Here is a 14,995-nt window from a genome sequence, read left to right as displayed (position 1 = left end):
AATACTTGGTGGCAAAACCCTTGTTGGCAGCACAGCAGTCAGACGTTGTTTGTAGTTGATGATGAGGGTTGCACACATGTCAGGAGGAGTTTTGGTCCACTCCTCTTTACAGATCATCTCTAAATCATTAAGATTTTGATGTTGTCGCTTGGCAACTCGAAGCTTCAACTCCCTCCATAAGTTTTCTATGGGATTAAGGTCTGGAGACTGGCTAGGCCACTGCATGACCTTACTGTGCTTCTTTTTGAGCCACTCCTTTGTTGCCTTGGCTGCATGTTTTGGGTCATTGTCTTGCTGGAAGACCCAGCCACGACCCATCTTCAATGCTCTTACTGAGGGAAGGAGGTTGTTGGCCAAAATCTCGCAATACATGACCCCATCCATCTTCCTTTCAGTACGGTGCAGTCGTCATGTCCCCTTTGCAGAAAAGCAGCCACAAAGTATAATGTTTCCCCCACCATGCTTCATGGTTGGGACGATGTTCTTAGGGTAGTACTCATTCTTTTTCTTCCTCCAAACACGGCAAGTTGAGTTAATGCCAAAGAGCTCAATTTTTGTCTCATCTGACCACAGCACCTTCTCCCAATAACTCACAGAATCATCCAGGTGTTCATTGGCAAACCTCAGACGGGCCTGCACATGTGCCTTCTTGAGCAGGGGGACCTTGCGGGCACTGCAGGATTTTAAACCTTTAAGGCGTAATGTGTTACCAATGGTTTTCTGGGTGAAAATGGACTGTTCATGCCTTTGTCAGTGGGCAAACTTACAAAAACAGCAAGGGATCAAATACTTATTTCCCCCACTGTATTTACCAAAAACTAGGCCAAAATTCAGAAGCCACATGTGAGACATTAAGTACACCCTTACTGCCTCTAAAGCAATGAATGGGGCAAGTAGCAGCTGGATTTTGCCAATCACATGCCAGTGTCTGATTGTTCATCAAGTGTGAACACCACTATAAAAGCAGAAGTTTGCTGGTCCTGCAGTTTCGGGCATCAATCAATTTCGGAGAGTTATACGACCATTTCCAAACAATCAGGCGTCCATCATTTTACAGTGAGAAAGATTATTCATAAGTGGAAAACTTGCAGACAGCCGACCGTCTTCTCCAGAGTGGACATCCCAGCACATTTACCCAGAGGTCAGAGGGTGTGATGCTCAGAGAAATTGCAAAAAACCTAAGAGCTACAGCTCAGACTCTAAAGGCTTCCATATGTTCAAGGTCATGACAGTACAGTTAGAAAAAGACTGAGCAAGTATGACTCATTGTCAAAGATCTTAGCCTAGGAGGTCATGCAAATTCACCCGCTATTATCTTTTTGTCACGAATAGCTCTCTGCTGCCCACCATCGTCCGGACAATTATGCAAATGACCGACGATGAACGGAGGATGCCGCAACCCCTTGATGACCTCACATGGGCCGGGTTGTGGTATGTTCTCGGCCTTTCAGGATTTTATGAAATTCCCAACTTATGAGATATCTGCACTCCTGACGATCTTAGAGGTTCGAGATCGCTGCCATATTTTTTATCAGGATTTTACCTTTCATAGATAGTAAACATGGCATGGCTGGTGTCAGTTATCTGATCCTATGATATGTTCTAGACCAGCAAACTGCCAAAACTTCTGCTTTTATACTTGCTGATAAGCAATTAATCAAGGGCTTTGATTTTCAGAACCTGGATGCTATTATCCTCTTTATTCCATTAGGAGCAATAAGGATGTACTTAGTTTCTCACACTCAGCATTTTGGGATAGTTATTGGTAATTAATACTGAGACGGTGTAATCTGTCATGTGCGGTTCTTCATCTGAGGTTGGATTTTCCTCATTCACACCTTCTAATGACAAGATGTGTTTTATTATTTTGTTCTCATACATAAAACCATAAAATTCAAACAGGGTGTACTTAGTTTTTCTCATTCGTGTATATAATACAATTTGGTATTAAGAAATCCAAGATTCATTTGATGAGGAAACATCCATCAATAAGAAATGAGGCTTCCTGCACCTACAAATCATCCACCTCACAACCATGTAGCCCCCAGACTGATACCCATAAATCTCCCACCTCACACCCATGTATCCCCCAGACTGACACCCATAAATCCACCACCTAACACCCATGTATCCCCCCAGACTGACACCCAAAAATCTCCCACCTCACACCCATGTATCCCCCCAGACTGACACCCGTAAATCTCCCACCTCACACCCATGTATCCCCCCAGACTGACACCCATAAATCCCCCACCTAACACCCATGTATCCCCCCAGACTGACACCCATAAATCTCCCACCTCACACCCATGTATCCCCCCCAGACTGACACCCATAAATCCCCCACCTCACACCCATGTATCCCCTCAGACTGACACCCAAAAATCTCCCACCTCACACCCATGTATCCCCCCAGACTGACACCCAAAAATCCCCCACCTCACACCCATGTATCCCCCCAGACTGACACCCAAAAATATCCCACCTCATACCCATGTATCCCTCCAGACTGACACCCATAAATCGCCCACCTCACATCCATGTATCCCCCCCAGACTGACACCCATATATCGCCCACCTCACATCCATGTATCCCCCCAGACTGACACCAATAAATCCCAGAACTCACAACTATGTATCCCCCTAGACTGACACCCATAAATCCCCCACCTCACACCCATGTATCACTCCAGACTGACACCCATAAATCCCCCACCTCACACACATGTATCCCCCTAGACTGACATCCATAAATCGCCCAACTCACACCCATGTATCCCCCCTGACTGACACCCATAAATCCCCCACCTCACACCCATGTATCCACCCAGACTGACACCCAGAAATCCCCTACCTCACACCCATGTATCCCCCCAGACTGAAACCCATAAATCCCCTCAGACTGACATCCATAAATCTCCCACCTCACACCCATGTATCCCTCCAGACTGACACCCATAAATCACCCACCTCACACCCATGTATCCCCCCAGACTGACACCCATAAATCCCCCACCTCACACCCATGTATCCCCTCAGACTGACATCCATAAATCTGCCACCTCACACCCATGTATTCCCCCAGACTGACACCCATAAATCCCCCACCTCACACCCATGTATCCCCCCAGACTGACACCCATGAATCTCCCACCTCACACCCATGTATCCACCCAGACTGACACCCTTAAATCCCCCACCTCAAACCCATGTACCCCCCCAAGACTGACACCCATAAATCTCCCACCTCACACCCATGTATCCCCCCAGACTGACACCCATAAATCCCCCACATCACATCCATGTATCCCCACAGACTGACACTTATAAATCACCCACCTCACAGCCATGTATCCCCCTAGACTGACACCCATAAATCACCCGCCTCACACCCATGTATCCCCCCAGACTGTCACCCATAAATTGCCCACCTCACACCCATGTATCTCCCCTAGACAGACACCCATAAATCCCCCACCTCACACCCATGTATCCCCCAGACAAACACCCATAAATCGCCCACCTCACACCCATGTATCCCCCAGACTGACACAGACAAATCCCCCACTTCACACCCATGTATCTCGCCAGATTGACACCCATAAATCCCCCACCTCATACCCAAGTATCCCCCCAGACTGACACCCATAAATCGCCCACCTCACACCCATGTATCCCCCCAGACTGACACCCATAAATCCCCCACCTCACACCCATGTATCCCCCTAGACTGACACCCATAAATCCCCCACCTCACACCCATGTATCCCCCCAGACTGACACCCATAAATCCCCCACCTCACACCCATGTATAAAACAGACTGGCACCCATAAATCGCCCACCTCACACCCATGTATCCACCCAGACTGACACCCATAAATCCCCCACCTCAAACCCATGTACCCCCCCAAGACTGACACCCATAAATCTCCCACCTCACACCCATGTATCCCCCCAGGCTGACACCCATAAATCCCCCACCTCACACCCATGTATCCCCCCAGACTGACACTTATAAATCACCCACCTCACAGCCATGTATGCCCCCCAGACTGACACCCATAAATCCCAGAACTCACAAAGATGTATCCCCCCAGACAGTCACCCATAAATCGCCCACCTCACACCCATGTATCCCCCTAGACTGACACCAATAAATCCCCCACCTCACACCCATGTATCCCCCTAGACTGACACCCATAAATCCCCCACCTCACACCCATGTATCCCCCCAGACTGACACCCATAAATCCCCCACCTCACACCCATGTATCCCTACAGACTGACACCCATAAATCCCCCACCTCACACCCATGTATCCCCCCAGACTGACACTTATAAATCACCCACCTCACAGCCATGTTCCCCCCAGACTGACACCCATAAATCCCAGAACTCACAAAGATGTATCCCCCCAGACAGTCACCCATAAATCGCCCACCTCACACCCATGTATCCCCCCAGACTGACACCAATAAATCCCCCACGTCACACCCATGTATCCCCCCAGACTGACACCAATAAATCCCCCACCTCACACCCACGTATCCCTCCAGACTGACACCCATAAATCCCCCACCTCACACCCATGTACCCCCCAGACTGACACCCATAAATCCACCACCTCACACCCATGTACCCCCTAAACTGACACCCATAAATCTCCCACCTCACACCCAGGTATTCCCCCTGACTGACACCCATAAATCCCCCACCTCACACCCATGTATCCCGCCAGACTGACACCCATAAATCGCCCACCTCACACCCATGTATCCCCCAGACTGACACCCATAAATCGCCCACCTCACACCCATGTATCCCCCCACACTGACACCCATTAATCCCCCACCTCACACCCATGTATCCCCCAGACTGACACCCATAAATCGCCCACCTGACACCCATGTATCCCCCCAGACTGACACCCATAAATCCCCTCAGACTGACATCCTTAAATCCCCCACCTCAAACCCATGTACCCCCCCAAGACTGACACCCATAAATCTCCCACCTCAAACCCATGTATCCTCCCAGACTGACACCCATAAATCCCCCACATCACACCCATGTATCCCCACAGACTGACACTTATAAATCACCCACCTCACAGCCATGTATCCCCCTAGACTGACACCCATAAATCCCCCGCCTCACACCCATGTATCCCCCCAGACTGTCACCCATAAATTGCCCACCTCACACCCATGTATCTCCCCTAGACAGACACCCATAAATCCCCCACCTCACACCCATGTATCCCCCAGACAAACACCCATAAATCGCCCACCTCACACCCATGTATCCCCCCAGACTGACACAGACAAATCCCCCACCTCACACCCATGTATCTCGCCAGACTGACACCCATAAATCCCCCACCTCATACCCAAGTATCCCCCCAGACTGACACCCATAAATCCCCCACCTCATACCCAAGTATCCCCCCAGACTGACAACCATAAATCCCCCACCTCACACCCATGTATCCCCCTAGACTGACACCCATAAATCCCCCACCTCATACCCATGTATCCCCCCAGACTGACACCCATAAATCCCCCACCTCACACCCATGTATCCCCCCAGACTGACACCCATTAATCCCCCACCTCACACCCATGTATCCCCCCAGACTGACACTTATAAATCACCCACCTCACAGCCATGTATGCCCCCCAGACTGACACCCATAAATCCCAGAACTCACAAAGATGTATCCCCCAGACAGTCACCCATAAATCGCCCACCTCACACCCATGTATCCCCCTAGACTGACACCAATAAATCCCCCACCTCACACCCATGTATCCCCCTAGACTGACACCCATAAATCCCCCACCTCACACCCATGTATCCCCCCAGACTGACACCCATAAATCCCCCACCTCACACCCATGTATCCCTACAGACTGACACCCATAAATCCCCCACCTCACACCCATGTATCCCCCCAGACTGACACTTATAAATCACCCACCTCACAGCCATGTATGCCCCCCAGACTGACACCCATAAATCCCAGAACTCACAAAGATGTATCCCCAAAGACAGTCACCCATAAATCGCCCACCTCACACCCATGTATCCCCCCAGACTGACACCAATAAATCCCCCATGTCACACCCATGTATCCCCCCAGACTGAAACCAATAAATCCCCCACCTCACACCCACGTATCCCTCCAGACTGACACCCATAAATCCCCCACCTCACACCCATGTACCCCCATACTGACACCCATAAATCCACCACCTCACACCCATGTACCCCCCAAACTGACACCCATAAATCTCCCACCTCACACCCAGGTATTCCCCCTGACTGACAACCATAAATCTCCCACCACACACCCGTGTATCCCCCCTGACTGACACCCATAAATCCCAGAACTCACAACCATGTATCGCCGTAGACTGACACCCATAAATCCCCCACCTCACACCCATGTATCCCCCCAGACTGACACCCATCCACCTCACACCAGTGTATCCCCCCTGACTGACACCCATAAATCCCAGAAATCACAACCATGTATCCCCCTAGACTGACACCCATAAATCCCCCACCTCACACCCATGTATCCCCCCAGACTGACAGTCATAAGTCCTCCACCTCACACCCATGTATCCCCCAGACTGACACCCATCCACCTCACACCAGTGTATCCCCCCTGACTGACACCCATAAATCCCAGAACTCACAACCATGTATCCCCCTAGACTGACACCCATAAAATCCCCCCATCACACCCATGTATCCCCCCAGACTGACACTGATAAGTCCTCCACCTCACACCCATGTATCCCCCGAGACTGACACCCATCCACCTCACACCAGTGTATCCCCCCTGACTGACACCCATAAATCCCAGAACTCACAACCATGTACCCCCCAGACTGACACCCATAAATTCCCCACCTCAAACCCATGTATCCCCCCAGACTGACACCCATAAATCCCCCACCTCACACCAATGTATCCCCCCAGACTGACACCCATTAATCCCCCACCTCACACGCATGTATCCCCCCAAACTGACACCCATAAATCCCCCACCTCACATCCATGTATCCCCTCAGACTGACACTCATAAATCCTCCACCTCACACCCATGTATCCCCCCAGACTGACACCCATAAATCCCCCACCTAACACCCATGTATCCCCCCAGACTGACACCCATAAATCTCCCACCTCACACCCATGTATCCCCCCCAGACTGACACCCATAAATCCCCCACCTCACACCCATGTATCCGCTCAGACTGACACCCAAAAATCTCCCACCTCACACCCATGTATCCCCCCAGACTGACACCCAAATATCCCCCACCTCACACCCATGTATCCCCCCAGACTGACACCCAAAAATCTCCCACCTCACACCCATGTATCCCTCCAGACTGACACCCATAAATCGCCCACCTCACATCCATGTATCCCCCCCAGACTGACACCCATATATCGCCCACCTTACATCCATGTATCCCCCCAGACTGACACCAATAAATCCCAGAACTCACAACGATGTATCCCCCTAGACTGACATCCATAAATCCCCCCATCACACCCATGTATCCCCCCAGACTGACACTCATAAGTCCTCCACCTCACACCCATGTATCCCCCAAGACTGACACTATTAAATTCCCCACCTCACACACATGTATCCCCCCAGACTGACACCCATAAATCCCCCACCTCACACCCATGTATCCCCCAGACTGACACCCATAAATCCACCACCTCACACCCATGTACCCCCCAAACTGACACCCATAAATCTCCCACCTCACACCCAGGTATTCCCCCTGACTGACAACCATAAATCCCAGAACTCACAACCATGTATCCCCGTAGAATGACACCCATAAATCCCCCACCTCACACCCATGTATCCCCCCAGACTGACACCCATCCACCTCACACCAGTGTATCCCCCCTGACTGACACCCATAAATCCCAGAACTCACAACCATGTATCCCCCTAGACTGACACCCATAAATCCCCCACCTCACACCCATGTATCCCCCCAGACTGACACTCATAAGTCCTGCACCTCACACCCATGTATCCCCCAGACTGACACTCATCCACCACACACCAGTGTATCCCCCCTGACTGACACCCATAAATCCCAGAACTCACAACCATGTATCCCCCTAGACTGACACCCATTAATCCCCCACCTCACACGCATGTATCCCCCATAACTGACACCCATAAATCCCCCACCTCACATCCATGTATCCCCCCAGACTGACACTCATAAATCCTCCACCTCACACCCATGTATCCCCCCAGACTGACACCCATAAATCCCCCACCTAACACCCATGTATCCCCCCAGACTGACACCCATAAATCTCCCACCTCACACCCATGTATCCCCCCCAGACTGACACCCATAAGTCCCCCACCTCACACCCATGTATCCCCTCAGACTGACACCCAAAAATCTCCCACCTCACACCCATGTATCCCCCCAGACTGACACCCAAAAATCCCCCACCTCACACTCATGTATCCCCCCAGACTGACACCCAAAAATCTCCCACCTCACACCCATGTATCCCTCCAGACTGACACCCCTAAATCGCCCACCTCACATCCATATATCCCCCCAGACTGACACCCATATATCGCCCACCTCACATCCATGTATCACCCCAGACTGACACCAATAAATCCCAGAACTCACAACTATGTATCCCCCTAAACTGACATCCATAAATCCCCCACCTCACACCCATGTATACCTCCAGACTGACACCCATAAATCCCCCACCTCACACACATGTATCCCCTCAGACTGACATTCATAAATCGCCCAACTCACACCCATGTATCCCCCCAGACTGACACCCATAAATCCCCCACCTCACACCCATGTATCCCCCCAGACTGACACTTATAAATCACCCACCTCACAGCCATGTATGCCCCCCAGACTGACACCCATAAATCCCAGAACTCACAAAGATGTATCCCCAAAGACAGTCACCCATAAATCGCCCACCTCACACCCATGTATCCCCCCAGACTGACACCAATAAATCCCCCATGTCACACCCATGTATCCCCCCAGACTGACACCAATACATCCCCCACCTCACACCCACGTAACCCTCCAGACTGACACCCATAAATCCCCCACCTCACACCCATGTACCCCCAGACTGACACCCATAAATCCACCACCTCACACCCATGTACCCCCCAAACTGACACCCATAAATCTCCCACCTCACACCCAGGTATTCCCCCTGACTGACAACCATAAATCTCCCACCACACACCCGTGTATCCCCCCAGACTGACACCCATCCACCTCACACCAGTGTATCCCCCCTGACTGACACCCATAAATCCCAGAAATCACAACCATGTATCGCCGTAGACTGACACCCATAAATCCCCCACCTCACACCCATGTATCCCCCCAGACTGACACCCATCCACCTCACACCAGTGTATCCCCCCTGACTGACACCCATAAATCCCAGAAATCACAACCATGTATCCCCCTAGACTGACACCCATAAATCCCCCACCTCACACCCATGTATCCCCCCAGACTGACACTCATAAGTCCTCCACCTCACACCCATGTATCCCCCAGACTGACACCCATCCACCTCACACCAGTGTATCCCCCCTGACTGACACCCATAAATCCCAGAACTCACAACCATGTATCCCCCTAGACTGACACCCATAAAATCCCCCCATCACACCCATGTATCCCCCCAGACTGACACTGATAAGTCCTCCACCTCACACCCATGTATCCCCCGAGACTGACACCCATCCACCTCACACCAGTGTATCCCCCCTGACTGACACCCATAAATCCCAGAACTCACAACCATGTACCCCCCAGACTGACACCCATAAATTCCCCACCTCAAACCCATGTATCCCCCCAGACTGACACCCATTAATCCCCCACCTCACACGCATGTATCCCCCCAAACTGACACCCATAAATCCCCCACCTCACATCCATGTATCCCCCCAGACTGACACTCATAAATCCTCCACCTCACACCCATGTATCCCCCCAGACTGACACCCATAAATCCCCCACCTAACACCCTTGTATCCCCCCAGACTGACACCCATAAATCTCCCACCTCACACCCATGTATCCCCCCCAGACTGACACCCATAAATCCCCCACCTCACACCCATGTATCCGCTCAGGCTGACACCCAAAAATCTCCCACCTCACACCCATGTATCCCCCCAGACTGACACCCAAATATCCCCCACCTCACACCCATGTATCCCCCTAGACTGACACCCAAAAATCTCCCACCTCACACCCATGTATCCCTCCAGACTGACACCCATAAATCGCCCACCTCACATCCATGTATCCCCCCCAGACTGACACCCATATATCGCCCACCTTACATCCATGTATCCCCCCAGACTGACACCCATAAATCCCCCACCTCACACACATGTATTCCACTAGACTGACATCCATAAATCGCCCAACTCACACCCATGTATCCCCCCTGACTGACACCCATAAATCCCCAACCTCACACCCATGTATCCCCCCAGACTGACACCCATAAATCCCCTCAGACTGACATCCATAAATCTCCCACCTCACACCCATGTATCCCTCCAGACTGACACCCATAAATCACCCACCTCACACCCATGTATCCCCCCAGACTGACACCCATAAATCCCCCACCTCACACCCATGTATCCCCTCAGACTGACATCCATAAATCTGCCACCTCACACCCATGTATTCCCCCAGACTGACACCCATAAATCCCCCACCTCACACCCATGTATCCCCCCAGACTGACACCCATAAATCTCCCACCTCACACCCATGTATCCCCCTAGACTGACACCCATAAATGCCCCACCTCACACCCATGTATCCCGCCAGACCGACACCCATAAATCGCCCACCTCACACCCATGTATCCCCCAGACTGACACCCATAAATCGCCCACCTCACACCCATGTATCCCCCCAGACTGACACCCATAAATCCCCCACCTCACACCCATGTATCCCGCCTGACTGACACCCATTAATCCCCCACTTCACACCCATGTATCCCCCAGACTGACACCCATAAATCGCCCACCTCACACCCATGTATCCACCCAGACTGACTCCCATAAATCCCCCACCTCAAACCCATGTACCCCCCCAAGACTGACACCCATAAATCTCCCACCTCACACCCATGTATCCCCCCAGACTGACACCCATAAATCCCCCACCTCACACCCATGTATCCCCCCAGACTGACACATATAAATCACCCACCTCACAGCCATGTACTCCCCTAGACTGACACACATAAATCCCCCGCCTCACACCCATGTATCCCCCCAGACTGTCACCCATAAATCCCCCACCTCATACCCAAGTATCCCCCCAGACTGACACCCATAAATCGCCCACCTCACACCCATGTATCTCCCCTAGACAGACACCCATAAATCCCCCACCTCACACCCATGTATCCCCCAGACAAACACCCATAAATCGCACACCTCACACCCATGTATCCCCCCAGACTGACACCCACAAATCCCCCACCTCACACCCATGTATCTCCCCAGACTGACACCCATAAATCCCCCACCTCATACCCAAGTATCCCCCCAGACTGACACCCATAAATCGCCCACCTCACACCCATGTATCCCCCCAGACTGACACGCATAAATCCCCCACCTCACACCCAGGTATCCCCCTAGACTGACACCCATAAATCCCCCACCTCACACTCATGTATCCCCCCAGACTGACACCCATAAATCCCCCACCTCACACCCATGTATCCCCCAGACTGGCACCCATAAATCGCCCACCTCACACCCATGTATCCACTCAGACTGACACCCATAAATCCCCCACCTCAAACCCATGTACCCCTCCAAGACTGACACCCATAAATCTCCCACCTCACACCCATGTATCCCCCCAGACTGACACCCATAAATCCCCCACCTCACACCCATGTATCCCCCCAGACTGACACTTATAAATCACCCACCTCACAGCCATGTATGCCCCCCAGACTGACACACATAAATCCCAGAACTCACAAACATGTATCCCCCCAGACTGTCAAACATAAATCGCCCACCTCACACCCATGTATCCCCCCAGACTGACACCCATAAATCCCCCACCTCACACCCATGTATCCCCCTAGACTGACACCCATAAATCCCCGACCTCACACCCATGTATCCCTCCAGACTGACACCCATAAATCCCCCACCTCACATCCATGTATCCCCCCAGACTGACACCAATAAATCCCCCACCTCACACCCATGTATCCCTTCAGACTGACACCCATAAATCCCCCACCTCACACCCATGTTCCCCCCAGACTGACACCCATAAATCTCCCACCTCACACCCATGTATTCCCCCAGACTGACAACCATAAATCTCCCACACACACCCGTGTATCCCCCCTGACAGACACCCATAAATCCCAGAACTCACAACCATGTATCCCCCTAGTCTGACACCCATAAATCCCCCACCTCGCACCAATGTATCCCCCCAGACTGACACTCATAAGTCCTCCACCTCACACCCATGTATCCCCCAAGACTGACACTATTATATTCCCCACCTCACACACATGTATCCCCCCAGACTGACACTCATAAATCCACCACCTCACACCCATGTATCCCCCCAGACTGACACTCATAAATCGTCCACCTCACACCCATGTATCCCCGCAGACTGACACCCATAAATTCCCCACCTCACACCCATGTACCCCCCAGACTGACACCCATAAATCCACCACCTCACACCCATGTACCCCCCAAACTGACACCCATAAATCTCCCACCTCACACCCAGGTATTCCCCCTGACTGACAACCATAAATCTCCCACCACACACCCGTGTATCCCCCCTGACTGACAACCATAAATCCCAGAACTCACAACCATGTATCCCCGTAGACTGACACCCATAAATCCCCCACCTCACACCCATGTATCCCCCCAGACTGACACCCATCCACCTCACACCAGAGTATCCCCCTGACTGACACCCATAAATCCCAGAACTCACAACCATGTATCACCCTAGACTGACACCCATAAATCCCCCACCTCACACCCATGTATCCCCCCAGACTGACACTCATAAGTCCTCCACCTCACACCCATGTATCCCCCAGACTGACACCCATCCACCACACACCAGTGTATCCCCCCTGACTGACACCCATAAATCCCAGAACTCACAACCATGTATCCCCCTAGACTGACAACCATAAATCCCCCACCTCACACCCATGTATCCCCCCAGACTGACACTCATAAGTCCTCCACCTCACACCCATGTACCCCCCAGACTGACACCCATAAATTCCCCACCTCACACCCATGTATCCCTCCAGACTGACACCCATAAATCCCCAACCTCACATCAATGTATCACCCCAGACTGACACCCATTAATCCCCCACCTCACACGCATGTATCCCCCCAAACTGACACCCATAAATCCCCCACCTCACATCCATGTATCCCCCCAGACTGACACTCATAAAACCTCCACCTCACACCCATGTATCCCCCCAGACTGACACCCATAAATCCCCCACCTAACACCCATGTATCCCCCCAGACTGACACCCATAAATCTCCCACCTCACACCCATGTATCCCCCCCAGACTGACACCCATAAATCCCCCACCTCACACTCATGTATCCCCTCAGACTGACACCCAAAAATCTCCCACCTCACACCCATGTATCCCCCAAGACTGACACCCAAAAATCCCCCACCTCACACTCATGTATCCCCCCAGACTGACACCCAAAAATCTCCCACCTCACACCCATGTATCCCTCCAGACTGAAACCCCTAAATCGCCCACCTCACATCCATGTATCCCCCCCAGACTGACACCCATATATCGCCCACCTCACATCCATGTATCCCCCCAGACTGACACCAATAAATCCCAGAACTCACAACTATGTATCCCCCTAAACTGACATCCATAAATCCCCCACCTCACACCCATGTATACCTCCAGACTGACACCCATAAATCCCCCACCTCACACACATGTATCCCCTCAGACTGACATTCATAAATCGCCCAACTCACACCCATGTATCCCCCCTGACTGACACCCATAAATCCCCCACCTCACACCCATGTATCCACCCAGACTGACACCCAGAAATCCCCGACCTCACACCCATGTATCCCCCCAGACTGACACCCATAAATCCCCTCAGACTGACATCCATAAATCTCCCACCTCACACCCATGTATCCCTCCAGACTGACACCCATAAATCAACCACCTCACACCCATGTATCCCCCCAGACTGACACCCATAAATCCCCCACCTCACACCCATGTATCCGCTCAGACTGACATCCATAAATCTGCCACCTCACACCCATGTATTCCCCCAGACTGACACCCATAAATCCCCCACCTCACACCCATGTATCCCCCCAGACTGACACCCATAAATCTGCCACCTCACACCCATGTATTCCCCCAGACTGACACCCATAAATCTCCCACCTCACACCCATGTATTCCCCCAGACTGACAACCATAAATCTCCCACACACACCCGTGTATCCCCCCTGACAGACACCCATAAATCCCAGAACTCACAACCATGTATCCCCCTAGACTGACACCCATAAATCCCCCACCTCGCACCCATGTATCCCCCCAGACTGACACTCATAAGTCCTCCACCTCACACCCATGTATCCCCCAAGACTGACACTATTAAATTCCCCACCTCACACACATGTATCCCCCCAGACTGACACCCATAAATCCCCCACCTCACACCCATGTATCCCCCCAGACTGACACTCATAAATCGTCCACCTCACACCCATGTATCCCCCCAGACTGACACCCATAAATTCCCCACCTCACACCCATGTACCCCCCAGACTGACACCCATAAATCC

This window comes from Phyllobates terribilis, unplaced genomic scaffold (genome assembly GCF_046119375.1).
Source record: "Phyllobates terribilis strain yellow unplaced genomic scaffold, ASM4611937v1 Scaffold_9__5_contigs__length_417890890, whole genome shotgun sequence".
Lineage (NCBI taxonomy): Eukaryota > Metazoa > Chordata > Amphibia > Anura > Dendrobatidae > Phyllobates > Phyllobates terribilis.
Note: the sequence above shows the minus strand (reverse complement) of the source record.